The sequence below is a fragment of the Tamandua tetradactyla genome, chromosome 1 (genome assembly GCF_023851605.1).
Source record: "Tamandua tetradactyla isolate mTamTet1 chromosome 1, mTamTet1.pri, whole genome shotgun sequence".
In the NCBI taxonomy this organism is placed as follows: Eukaryota; Metazoa; Chordata; class Mammalia; order Pilosa; family Myrmecophagidae; genus Tamandua; species Tamandua tetradactyla.
Window position 1 is genome coordinate 136019236 of NC_135327.1, and position 13148 is coordinate 136032383.

The window sequence follows — 13148 nt, forward strand, 5'->3', positions numbered from 1 at the left end:
CAGGCTGAGGAGACAGGCATAAATAAAAGAACTTGAAAATATTAGCTGAGAAGGGCAAATTCCTTTTGGAGCATATGGCAAGGAGATTTTACTAGGCCTTCAGCTTTTCTTCCCTTAATCTTTCAATATTAACATGATCTTAAATCATGCCAATTTGAACATTGTTTCTTTTATTTTATGAATAGTCCCATTATAGCATTACTAATCTAATAACTAAGGTTAAAACTACTTTTCCTTTTTTTTTCCTCTTTTCTTTGTTCAGTATTTCCAGGTCCCTAACTTTTCAATCTTGTCCCTTTCTTCCTTACTTTCTCAAAAATCTTATGACACTTTTTTTAGTAGATTCCAAGAAGTAGATGCATTTATTATCCAGGGAATAATGTAATTGTTCAAATGGTGAGAATACCAGCAATTTTTAGAAATGAAGTTATGAAGATTTCTTCTGCCAGCTCTAGAATGGCAAATGATTTGACACCACAAATTTTTATTTGCATTTGAAGGTGATCTAATAACAACAGATAATGCTTATTTAGCGTTTACTATTTTCCAGGTTCTGTTTCACCTCATTTAATTATTACACCCTAATATAGGTTCAATAACTATATCCATTTTAGAGATAAGGAAGTGTTCAAATAACCTCATTTAGGGGCTGATTTTTAATATTAATTCTGTTTGACTCTTTTGTTCTATCCTGTCCACAGAATACTAGATTGAATTATTTTCCAAAAAAGTAGGAAATACTTATTTAAATGTGAAAATGCCACTGTCATCCAAGTAGGCTATGAGCAAGCTATTCCATTGTAAAGTTGTTTTTCAAGCAGACCTTGACTAAAGCTCCCCCAAGTAAAGGTGCATGCCCTCCTCATCTTCAAATATGAATTGCTTCAAATATGAAATGCTTATTGCCAGGAGGTTGGAGGTTATGAGTAAGAGAATACTTCAGCTGGGGATGTACCTTTATCTTTGATGAGGGGAGGAACTGTATCTATTTAAAGACCTGTAAGATAGGAGTAATAAGAACAGTGCGGAAACATGAAGAGTTAAGAACCCAAAGGGGTTCCAGTGTGAGGATTTCTCAGAAGTTACACTGAAACAAAACCAATAGTTTCTACCCTTTATTGCCGAAACCAGAGTGTGTTCGATAAACAAGAGAAATACCTTCAAAGGAATTCACAATCTTTTACATAGGCCACTTTGCCTCCTATTTTATAGAATCGTAGTCTCTGACAGCTGCCTAGGCACATTATAGTCACCTCTTTCTTTTACAGAGGGAAAAAGGAGAATAGAAAGGGGTAATGACTTGTCCAGGGTTACACAGCTAGAGCGAGACAGTCCTGGAAACAAGGTCTACTCTCGTTTTAAGCTTGGTTTTATCATTTCCTGTTTCAAAAAAGTAAAAGATCACAAACATAAATTATACAATATTGAAATTTAATCAGGCCCTCAAAAGGACTGCATTTCTTAAAAATATTTTTAAAAGAATGAATAGTTAACAGAAAATTAAACATAGCCCCAGAAAAAGGAGAACCTCCATCTTCTTTACAGGGATCAGGACAAAGGAATTGAAATGCAAGCAAAAAACGATGAGTCAGACACAAGCTAACAAGCAGTAGCATAAAATGGGATAATGATTCCAGGTCTATCCTTTCTAACCTCAGGGGAAATAAACCTGCTTGGGCTAACCAACTCTGAAACTTGTAAGAGTTCCTGACCTAAGGGAGATTATTTGTTTGCTTGTTTGCTAAAGCAGTTTTGGAAGACTGACTTTTCTTTTCTTCTTTTTTTTTTTTTTGCAGATTTCGAATTCCTTTCATTTACTCAAATAGGACCCAGGGTGTTATCTGGCTACTTAACCTATGAGAAGATGAATTCTTAATATACCAGTTTGAAACTGACTCGAAGCTTCCCAAATAAACAAATTATACATTGTGGTTAAAGGCCTATTAAATAGTTCTCAACATTTGTATGATTTATATATTCCTCAGCAACATTGGTTTGAATCTCTATATCTATTACTTTACCACATCACGAGCATCTTCAGTATTTTCATGTTTACAAATATAAAGAAGCCCACCTTATTCTACGAACCCTTTAGAAACGGCACTGTCTCCTTGTAAGTCCTGTTGTCAGAAGAGGTAGGGCTTGCAAAAGCTTACTCCCAATCGCTTGAGGTTTTATCATTTTGATGTTTGCTTGCATTATCTTGACTTTTTTTTTTTTTTGGTGACAGTAAAGGCAAATTAAAAACTATTTTTCATTAACCTCACAATGATATGACCCACATTTTGGCCAGCTGAATTTCGACCTCCCTTTTATAGTACTATGCCTGGAGTTTAGTTCATCTCAAATCCAGAATGATCTCCTAAGGTTTACTCTGAAAGACAGACTCTTGCCCACCTCTCCACAGGGATCTCTAATAAATCCCTCAATCAATATTCTAAACCTGGAACATGCTGCTTCCTTTTAAACCTGGCTCTCTAATATTTTCTATTTCAGCTGCAGCAGTACCATCTCCAAAGCTACCAAAACTAGAACACTGTTCATTCCATACTTCTCACTCTTCCCCATAGCTCAAATCTCCTGGTGCTGTGGATTGTGCTTCCTAATTATGCTTTGAAACGGACCCTGACCCTCCCACCCCCCACCCCCACCCCGCACCCCTTCACCATTTCTTCGCCCTTATGGAAGTCGGCATTCTCTCTCTCTCCACAGCCACTTACTAAAAGGGTAAGTCAGGTTAGTTCTCCCTGTTTGCCTCCCTGCTGTGGGCGTGATTTATTTAAAAGGAACATATGAAAAGGCACATCCATGCTTAGAGTCCGCCTACAGCCCTCCATCTGCCAGGACACAAACTTCACACTACTTAGAGAACTCTGAACTCACCTTTCCCTCTTAGTTATGCTTCAGGCAAGAAGATCTTGAAAAAGCTATGATGTATTTTATTTTTTTGTTTGTTTATTTGTTTTTATTCATTCACTTGTTTCTTGACTCAGTATCTCTGTCATGGTATTCTGTTTTCTTGAAATAGACCTGCCCACCTTCATTCTTGGCTAAATCCTGCTTGTACTTTGAGTTTGACCCTAGGTGTAGCCTCTTGGCCTTCATTCCAACCAGCTGGCTGGCTTGGTTCAACTTTCTTGTTTGGTTCCTGCCAGCCCCATTGTCTGGCAACAAAACATCGCTCCAGATCTCTTTCATCTGTTTTTAGATAGATAGCCTTAAACAACCTGCTTTCCCTGAGGCAGCAGGATTTCAGCTCTGCATTTGTTAGCTGGACCCTGCCCACTAAGAGTTTGATCAAACACCCCATATAAAGCTTTTAGCCATTGTTTTCACAGTTGGGCCCTCTTCCTTGGAGCTTCACCTTCTCTCAAGATGTTGCCTAGTGTGTTAGCGGGCTGCAGGGTGACAGATATGCATCATTGAACCCTGTGATCTGATAGTTTGCCTTTCTTTTCTTCCTATGAACTGGAATTTAGAACAATATACATACAAATGGCTTGATGACCTTGGATTTATCTTAATTTTAGGTTTGTAGTTAGTCAACAGTAGTTTGGGTCACTCTAATTTTCTCTTCATTAAATGTGATGTTAAGGTAACCTATCTATACTTTTTTTTTTTCAACGTTAAATATTTCATGTATTAATATAAAGAAAATCTCATGGGTGTGGGCTTTTCCATTGTTATTAGGTTTGTTTGCAAGTGGTATAAAGTTAAAAATAAAATTTAATTTCTCTTCATAGAAAAGCAGCCTGGAGATAGGAGTTCAAAGTTGGTTTGGTGACCTCAGGAAATCATCAGAAACCTTGACTCCTTCCATCTAGTTATTACATTATTCTCAGCACTCAGTTTCTATTTCATGTCCAAAATGGTTGTGCAGGGCTCCAACTTCAAGTCTGTATTCCAGACATTAGGGGAGAGGAAGGAAAGAAGGGTATTAACTTCCGTTTAGGAACACTTCTCAGGAACCAGGCATGCTTCTTCTGATTACATTCTTGGTTATAATTTAGTTACATGGTTAAACATAGCTATAATGGATGTTGTGATATGCAGTATTTCAAGCCCCATGTGCCCAGCTAAATATCAGAGATTGATTAGGGAAGAAGTGAGGAAATAATTTTGGAAAACAGCTGGCAAATTCTGAGATCCAAAGGAGATTTCCATTCTGTTCTAGTTTGCAAGCTACCAGAATGCAATATACCAGAAACAGAACAGCTTTTAGAAAGGGAATTTATTATGTTGCAAGTTTACATGCTCTAAGGTTGTAAAAAATGTCCAAATTAAAGCAAGTCCAACCTAAGGCACTCAGGGAAAGATACCTTGGTTCAAGAAAGCTGATGATATTCAGGGTTTCTCTCTCACCTGGGAAGGCATATGGCGAGCATGGCGATGTCTGCTAGCTTTCTTTCCAGGACCCTTTCCATGGGCCTGCGCAGCAGCCCGCCTCTCTCCAAATGCAACCTTAGGGGATATTGGGGAGACCATCTTTTTCTTGTCTCCATCCTCTCCAAGCAGCTGGCTGTACCCAGGCTCTCTGCCATTTCAAAGGCACAGGCTCAACCTCTCCATGTGGTGGCAGCCAGGCTCTCCCCGGTCACCAGGGAATGTGCTCCACCCTCTCCAAGGCCTGAGGCATAACTCTTCCACTGCAAGGAGCTGGAAGGCCTGCCTTTGGGGCAAACTCAAACTCTCCAAGTACTTGGGTTGGTCTGCTTTCCTGGCCCAAGTTTTCTTGACTTCATACCTTAGCCTCCATTGTTCTGCCTCTGAAGACATTTTACCTTCACTTTGTCCCTTTTCTGAGCCTTTTAGACCAGAATGGCAGCGGTTTGTTTATATTTGTATAAACAAATCCCAACAACACTCTTGTTGGCTTTCTACGCAGTAGGCAAGGCTCATGCCCATCAGATGAAAGGAGTTTCTACCAATCCTTCCTGGATAACGCCACCTCCGATCCTGGCTTTTTCTGAAATGGCTGGCTTGTTCCATATTTAGTTAAATCCTCATGTGGGGCCCTATTCTCTGGGGTCTCCCAGAGAATAAAAAAAGCCCAGAACTTTCCAAAACATCAGTTTCTGGTTTCTTTGTACCCTGGAATTCAGTTCTCACCTTATCTCTTTCCTCTAGCATTTTACTATAAGCTTCAAGGAACAGTCAGACTGCATTTTCCACGTTTAGTTTGGAAATTTCCTCTGCTAAATATCCTAGTTCATCACTCTCAAATTCTGCTCTCCATCTACAAAGAATGCCTTCATTCCAGTTTGGAACAACACATTCATCATTTCTGTCTAAAGCCTTGTCAGAGGTATCTTTAGAGTCCACATTTTTACTAACAATCTCTTCAAAGCATTCTAGGCCTTCTCTACCAAGCTCCTCACAACTCTTCCAGAATATTCTTATCCATTTAAAAAACTATTCTAACAAGTTTAGTATTTGCAAACCACAGCAGCACACCACTACTCTGATATCAAAATCTGTTCTAGTTTGCAAGCTGCCAGGATGCAATATACCAGAAACAGAATGCTTTTAAAAAGGGGAATTTATTAAGTTGCAAGTTTAGATGCTCTAAGGCTGTGAAAATGTCCAAATTAAAGCAAGGCTATAGAAATGTCCAGGGAAAGATACTTTGGTTCAAGAAGGCCATGAAAGTTCAGGGTTTCTCTCACAACTGGAAAGGCACAAGGCAACTATACTTTGCCTCACTTTCTCTCTAGGCTTCTTGTCTCATGAGGTTCCGCTGGGGCATTTTCCTTCTTCATCTCCAAAGGTCTCTGGCTGTGTGGGATCTGAAGGGTGCCTGTAAGAAACCCCACCTGGAATGAGTGGAGACACATCTCCATGGAAACCATCTAATCAAAATTTACCACTCACAATTCAGCGGGTCACACCTCCATGGACACAGTCAAAAAGCTCTCAGCCAGCAATACTGAAGGAGGATTAAAGAGCTTGACTTTTCTAGGGTACGCAACAGATTTAAACTATCATGCCTTCTAAAGAAAAACTTAAAACTCTTTTCCTTTCATCCTGACTATTGAGTTATTTATGATTTTGAAGAGGAAATCGAACAAGCCTCGTGTATAGTTCTTTCCTTCAACTTCCTACCCTCCTCATCCGTGCCCTCATGCACAAGTTTATTCTCTTTGATATTTTATAAAGATTCCTTACTGTAAGAGAACAAACTATTCTAATACTTCCATAGAGGGAGTGTTGATAAAAATAATTATTCAGCTCACCTAGTGAGAATAGAATTTTATTTAAATGGCAGGGTCAGGTGACATAAAGGGGCAATTAGGTATTTGTAAGGGTTTTAAATAAATCTTCCTAGTGAGATAACTGCTAAAAGGAAATGTTCATCCTGAAAATCCTCCTTGTCTTCATTTTCTAGTATTTGCATATGATCATAGTCCTGAAATTTTATTTTAAAATATGTTTTACTCTTTTATTAGATATAATTTTGTTGTTACCAGTTCTGTATACCTTGCAGGTATAAAAAGCATTGTACCATCAATTAGTGAGTTAAAGAACGCACAAAAGAAAACGAAACAACACTTTATTGAAAGGGAAGACAAAATTGTACTTCACACTTGGTCAAGAGTACTTCAGATATCCTATCAGGATATCATGTTTTGATGAGATCTGGGATAATTATATAAGAGCTGGATTTTATGCATGAAAGAAAGTAGACTAATAGTTTTTGTACATTTTACAGCGTCTGCTTCCATTTAAATCAAGCCAATTTATATTCCTGTGACAAGGAAGGCAATGTATAAAATACAGTCAAGCCTAATCTATGGGAATTTTTAACATTGATTCCCTATAGTTCTGCAGGAGGGGAGTTTTATTGACAATGGCTGCTTTCTTGTTTTGAGGGATGAATCTAATGCAATGTCTACTACATCTAAAGTATATATATACTTTAATAAATATTAAAAATGAAACACCAATATGTATTGAATACTGTGTGATAGACACAGAACTAAGAGCTGCACATTGATAATCTAATTTAATCTTCACAATAATCTGTGTATGCTCCCTTTACTGATGATTTAACTGTGAATTTAAGGAACTAGGCTTACTGGTTCTACTAGTCTATTCAGTGATGTGCATCCAATCTGGGCTCTATCCCACAGACTTTCCATTCTGCTCCAGCATGTCATTCACCTTATTTTTATTATTTTACAAAATCAGAGCGAAATAGCCAAAACATCTGTTTTGATACATATGCTAGTGTTGTTGCCTTATTTGTGTGTCCTGTCTGATTTTCAAGTATATATTTTTCTCAAGGAGTTAATTCATTTTCTGTTTGTTGGTCTTTATGGGAATTCCCTATAGGAAGATAAGCTATTCAAGAATGTGGAACTTGGCCTTGTTTGAAGTAGTGACATTCATTAATTAATTTAACCATCACAGATTTATTGAACAGATGTTATGTGTCAGGTAGTTGTTTAAGCATTGAAGACACAGCAGTGAATGATTTAGGCAATCAACAAGCAAACATCATTAAAAAAAAATGTACCATGATTTTAGAAGGGGGAAAAAAAGCACAGAGCAGGGAGATTCTTTTTTTTTTTTTTTTTCTCCACTTTTGTTCTTTGCATGGGCAGGAACCAGGAATCAAACCCGGGTCTCTGGCAGGGCAGGAGAGAACTCGACCTGCTGAGCCACCGTGGTCTGCTCAGAGCAGGGAGATCTTAAAGAGGTGTGAGGCAGTGTCTATGATCAGGGAAAACCTTCCTCTCCATGAAGTTAATATTTGAACCAAGGTGGGAAAGATGAGAAGAAAGTCATGCTTCATTTAGCAGAAATGGCAAGAATAAATGCACGAGGTGGAGCGTGCTTGGAGAATTCTCGAACAACGAGAAGGCCTTCATGTCTGGAGGAGAATGTGGAGAGTGGTAGAAGATGAGGGTTTGGAGGAATATCTGAAGATACTGCAAAATTTATAGGCCATGGGTCAGAGTTTGAATCTCTTCTAAAGTAGTGGGAAGCGCTGCCTTCCTCAGCGGAGGGAACAGTCTGAGGCTGGACTACTTCCAGTCAGCAACGTGGAGGAGAAAAAATATGACCAACACTGTGCTGGCTCCTAAAGCTGCTACCTAGAGGATACACACACCACTACTAATTTCATCTTCACAATAATCTGTATTTCCTCCTTTCACTGACAAGTTAACTGAGAGAGAGCTTTATTGACCGGAGAGAGTCACATTGCCAAGTCTACCATCCAGTGTAATCCTCCCGCAGGGAGCTGCAGGGAACATTTGTGAACACCACCACAAACTAACACAATGATCTTCTGTTACTCTGAGGGTCCTCTGGGGTCCCCAAATGAGATAATAAACTTCCTTTATGCCATATAACATAATTTGAATCATGCCATTTTAAATATCATTCACAATTTGCAACAATGAAAATTCAGCCATTTCATTGAAATAAAGAAATCAGCCAGACAAACAGGTCAAAATCTCATTTTATTTATTTAAAGCCCCAGAAAAAGAATCGCTGAATTGAAGGAGTTGATTCTTTCTGAAAACTTTTCACACATATAACTCAAAGGCTATATAGATTTAAGTTCTCATCAATTATACATGAGAATATATGTTGTTGCAGCACTTTTTCATCTCTGTGCATTTTAGTTTCTTCATATAAGAAAATAGGGACACTTTTTCTTGTTTTGGTTTCCAAGATGAGCTAGAACTTGAACAGGAGTGTGTTTAGCTCTAAATGGGGAATGGTCTGCAATAGGCATGTGGTTTGAAATAAACTTATGTAATTGAAAACCACTAAGATAATTGTGTTGTTTATTATCATGGCACAGCCTCACCTATCTTGACTTTTAATCAGAGGATTAAAACTAAGATGTGCTGACCCGTACAATGCAATCAATGAGTAACAGTACTGTGCTGGTTTGAAAGGATGTATGTCCCCTAGAAAAGCCATGTTTTAATCTAAATCCCATTTCATAAAGGCAGGATAATCCCTATTCAATACTGTATGTTTGACACTGTAATCAGATCATCTCCCTGGAGATGTCATTTAATCAAGAGTGGTTGTTAAACTGGATTAGGTGATGTCATGTCTCCACCCATTTGGGTGGGTCATTTAAGTTTCTGGAGTCATAAAAGAGGAAACATTTTGGAGAAAGGAGATTCAGAGAGCAGAGCAGAACGACATAGCCATGAGAAGCAGAGTCCACCAGCTAGAGACCTCTGGAGATGCAGAAGGAAAATGTCTCCCGGGGAACTTCATGAAACAGGAAACCAGGAGAAGAAGCTAGCAGATGACTCCATATTCACCATGTGCCCTTCCAGATGAGAGAGGAACCCTGACCATGTTCACCATGTGCCTTCTCACTTGAGAGAGAAACCCTGGACTTCATTGGACTTCTTAAACCAAGGTATCTTTCCCTGGGTGCCTTAGATTGGACATTTCTATAGACCTGTTTTAACTGGGACATTTTCTCGACCTTGGAACGGTAAACTAGCAACTTATTAAATTCTCCTTTTTAAAAGCATTCATTTTCTGGTATATTGTGTTCCAGCAGCTAGCAAACTAGAACAAGAACATAGTAGGCATCTAGATACTTCAGAATGAAAAACAAATATTTCAGATATGAGTCTAAAATAAAAATTCATACAGGGAGAAACTCCAAATGAAGAGGTGTTGATTTACAACTGAACTGCCTCTCACATAAGTAATTCTGGTTTGGGGGAGTGGTGTCAGAGACTCATTTATTATCATAATTATTATTGATTCTTGAGAGAAAGGTTGTGTAGGATAAGTCATCTAGCTTAAGGAAACAGTTATATGTACAGAGAAAAGAATACACCGAATACGTTTACCATAGCATTTTTATAATTTCTAAACATTTCAACAACCTAAATATCTAGCTTTAGAATGGTTTAATTTATGGCACCAACTCATATGTACATTTTACAACTCTAAATGTGTTATATCACTAGAGTTACATGTAAGAATTCTTGTTATCAATATGTGCATATGTATATGTATATATGTGTATGTGTGTGTGTATATATATGTAATATATTAAATACATATATAGCATAGTCAAAATAAAAGTGAAAAATAAAACTACGGGGTGGTAGAGACCAAAATGTAACATCTATAGTGATAGGATGATAGACAAAGAAGTAATTTTAAATTATTCTGGCTACTTTTTACTAAATTTTATTACTCTATAGCGTATGTACATAGACACATATAATAAAGTAAAGAGTAGGGACCATAAGATTTGGAATAAGATATTATGATAAACCTTAGAAAGACAAGATTCAATTACGGGGGAAAGAAATCAAGCAGACTATATTGGACTAACAGGTGATTTGAGTTTGTGTTTTTCTAAATATTCCCTCATATTCTTGGGATTAACTAAGTAGAAAATATATATATTTATACTAAGAAATTTTTATACTGGGATTTATACTAGGAAACTTAAATATACAAATTAATTTTATCCTCATAATGACCCTGTGAGTAAAACCCATTGGTGACAATTAAAATTATATTTATTAAACACCTACTGTGTACCCAGTGCTGTGTTAGCTTTGCTCAGCGATGAAATCCAAAATATTCATAAAGTGTTTAAAAGAGAAAATCCAACCTCTCATTTACATGAGAAATAGCATTTTCCCCGATAATACTGCCAACATTTCTTTGTGCAACTCAGAATGAGACTCTTTATGACTCCGTATGAATCCAACTCATAATGTTATACCTCCAATTTATTATTTGACAATGACGCAAACTCTCTTTCTTAACTCTTGTTGGAGACTCTAAAAACATACCCTGTGGGGCTATAGTGCCATATGCTGAAGTTGAATTTTATGCTATTCATCACCTGGCTTCCTGACCCCTTTTGCTCCTAACTCTGTATGGAACAAAGGGGAGATTTTTCTTTACTTACTTATTTTTAAGCATCCCAGATTATCTCTGCTGTTCATGCGCAGCAGCCACACTGGTAGTCAGTAACCCTAAGTGAGTGGAGGCAGGCTTCTGCATGGCTCTTCAATTACCCGTCCCTGGACTTTCTCAATGTCAGCTTCATCATCATTAAGGTAAAGTCACCACTTCCCCTTTGTCTTTTCTTTTCTTTTTTTTTTTTGCATGGGCAGGCACCCACCGGGAATCGAACCCGGGTCTCCAGCACGCATGACAGGTCAGAACTCTGCCACTGAGCCACGGTGGCCAGCCCCCTCTTTGTGTTTTTGTATGCTGGGTCCCTGCATAAAAGGAATTGGCATTTTTCTTTTTGTTTTTTTAAGGCTCTCTTTCGGTAACATCTTAGTGTTAAATACATAAATAGCTTGGTTATATGTGTGTGCATGTGTGTAGGCAATGTTTTATTTACAAGAAAAATGTAATACACAGGGAACACTATGATAAATGCAGAGAATGCAGAACAATATAAGGTAACATTGAAATTAACACATTATTACAAGATGATACTAATGGTTTGGCATATATCTTTCAAATTGTTTTCTTTTTATATAATAACATACTTTTTTTCTAAAATATGATTAGCCTACATATTGCTCTGCAATTTTGTTGTGTATATTCTATACTTTATCATGTTCATCTTCTCTGATCACACTTATGGACCATTTCTCACCTCCAAGTCTGAAATCATTCTATACTTTAGTTATATACAGAGTGGTCAGCATTTCATTTGAAAACTATTATTTATGTGGATGGGTATCACATAACTTTATCATTATCACTTTTCCATGTGTATGTACAACCACAATGCTTAAATCCACAAGATTTCCTTATGGCACTTACAAAATGAATTTTTTTGCCTTTTGTCACTTAAAAAATGTTAAAAAATACTCATTTCATATTTCTAAAACTGTATCAGTGGTGAGTGGATGGATTTGTTCTCTATGTAATATGAAATTATCTAATTTATTAAAATTAAAATGACAGCATAAAAAGTACTCATTTCAGTTTAGAAACAAGGAGAAAGGGAAACGAAACATTGTGCCTAATATGTGCTAGGATTTATACTAGGAAATTTAAATATACAAATTATTTTTTATCCTCATAATGACCCTGTGAGTAAAACTCATTGGTGGTAATTAAAATTATATTTATTAAACACCTACTATGTACCCAGTGCTGTGTTAGCTTTGCCCAGCAATTGTGAAAATTAGATGTATTCCCATCATTTTACAAAAGGGATGGAAAAGCAAGAGGCTAAAGATCAAATCAATAAATGACATAATATTTGAATATGTCTGTCTAAATCTAAAGCCTGTATCTCTTCCATTAAACCATTTCATGTCTCTTATTTAAGTTTTGTCATGATATAATATTTGTTTTACATTGCTCCCCGATTTATCTTTCTAAAAATAAAATTTAGTAATCCTATATGTAATCTTCCAGTGGCTTCAAATTCTCTGGAGGATCTGCCTTAAATTCTTAACAATGTTTTAAAGCCTTTTATGTTCTTCTGTCCACTGTTCCCCAAACCATCATTTTACAGTATTAACTTTCATTCACCAAACATGACATGTTGTTTCATAACATTGCATATGTGTTCTCGTCTGCTATTTCATCTCCCTTCTACACATGGTGAGCTCTTATTCCTATTTTACAACCAACTAAATTGTCACCACTCCAGGGAAGCCCTCTTACTCCTCCTCAGAGAGAAAAATCACTTCCTTTTATGATTTGGACATGTGTTTCCCAAAGTATATATCATAGTATAATACAATTATGTATTTGTATGTTTTTATTTCTACTAGGACACAAGCTGCTTGAAATAAGGACTGTGTTTGAGGCTTTTCTTTATTTTCCTCACAATGACTGGTAGACAGTGCTCAAGATATCAGAGTTGAATGGATACCATGTGTGCTGGGTTGAAAGGAAGTATGCCCCCTAGAAAATCCATGTTTTAATCAAAATCCCATTTCATAAAGGTAGAATAATCCCTATTCAATACTGTATGTTTGAATCTGTAATCAGATCATCTCCCTGGATGATGTGATTCAGTCAAGAGTGGTTGTTAAACTGGATTAGGTGACGACATGTCTCCACCCATTTGGGTGGGTCTTGATTCGTTTATTGGAGTTCTATAAAAGAGCAAACATTTTGGAGAATGGGAGATTCAGAGAGCAGAGAAGAACGACATA